Here is a 1,562-nt window from a genome sequence, read left to right on the forward strand (position 1 = left end):
TCCTAGGCCTGGATCTCGGATGTTAGGGTTTTGCTCCCTAGGCTCCTAACTTCTGTTGTTTTTTCTCTCTGCCTCCCTGCTCCTCTACCCCTGTTTACAATGTTACACCTCTATCTTCTTTCACAACCCAGCACTAGTCTGACTTCCCCCAAGCAATGCTCCTATTTTCTCCGTGTCTGAAATGTTCTCCATCTAGATGATTCACAGAAACCATCTTTGAACTAGTTTTTTATCTTTCATCACAATCTGCTTATGACTACATATCTTTCCACTTTACTATCATTTCACTGTGAATTTCTGCAGGCGAAGGAAGGTTTTTTTAAATCTTGGAATCTAATGGTACAAGGACATTAAACTTGGGCATGCAATTAATGTTTTGGGATACATTTCACAATTCTTGAAGCACGCACATGACTTTTACTGTCATCTCAAGTCAATGGTCCATTTATCAAGTGAACTACATTCTCCAGTGTTTAGGATGGCTGTTGAAAATATTTTCAAATACAAGTGTTTTAATCATGTAAGTTCTCGTGTTTAAATTTGTATTGTTTTTGAAGTAACTCTTTCCTAAGTCTTACAGGTGGATGTTGTGCCTCGCCATCTTTATGGTGCTGGACCCGCAGACTCAGGAACCAGAGTTTTAATTGGATGTGTTACTTCTATATGTGAAGACATTATTTATATTAGTAACTGCATTTATTTCTTCATAGACATTGTTTCTGAAGGTACGATTTACATTTTGAGATATATGATGTAATTCTTAATTTTTTGAGAGGATTTTAATCCTAGAACAACTCTTACAGTGTACTTGGCTTCAGTCAATGGCTCTTCAATGTTAGAGGTAGACCTTTCCAGTTGAAAATATGTACAATATAGGGGCAAATAGGCAGTATTATAAAATGTCTGCTGTCGTCTATTGTGTGTTCATTTGTTCAATGCCCTCAGTAATGCCTGGATATATTTTTCATTCACATAAGAAATTAATTTCTAATCAAGCAAACAATCCTACAAGTACATAGAGACACTATTTTTAATACCCTTCAAAGACTATACTTGCAGGGATCATTTCTGTAGTTGGTTACTAGAGAAGTTTCTTGTCTATAGTTGGTTATTAGAGATCTGTACCTAATTTTAAAAGATCTGTACCTAATTTTAAAATACACTTCAAATGCTTCACATGTGAGATTGGAGATAGCGCCTTTTGGCTCTGTGTGTGTGTGTGTGTGTGTGTGTGTGTGTTGTTGAATTCTCTTTGTAATCAGCAGATGTGATCTAATATTTAGCTTATACCCAAAGATACACTTTTTTGTGTTATTTTTGTCTATTGCAGCTGCCATATAGCTTGGGTAAAAAAGGGGAGATTAGCTCCGCTTCCCCAGGCAGCTTACTAGTTTGTTTTCTTGGGTGCAAAAGCAGGACTCTGACCTGAATTTTGTTTAAAGATGTTGACTCTGCTTTGTCGAGAAGGGACTATGAGGGGAAGGGTGGAGTCAGGAAAACGTTGTAATATTCCTGGTGAGAGATGATGGAGATGTGAATGAAAATGGAGAAGTGGAGAACCT

General features: G+C 37.1%; 1 pseudogene; it reads left to right on the forward strand.

Moving 5' to 3' along the window:
* Positions 1 to 1,043: 1,043 nt before the first annotated feature.
* Positions 1,044 to 1,139, forward strand: LOC112207272 (small nucleolar RNA U3; annotated as a pseudogene).
* The last annotated feature ends 423 nt before the right edge of the window (positions 1,140 to 1,562 follow it).

The sequence above is a fragment of the Pan troglodytes genome, chromosome X (assembly GCF_028858775.2).
Source record: "Pan troglodytes isolate AG18354 chromosome X, NHGRI_mPanTro3-v2.0_pri, whole genome shotgun sequence".
Classification (NCBI taxonomy): domain Eukaryota; kingdom Metazoa; phylum Chordata; class Mammalia; order Primates; family Hominidae; genus Pan; species Pan troglodytes.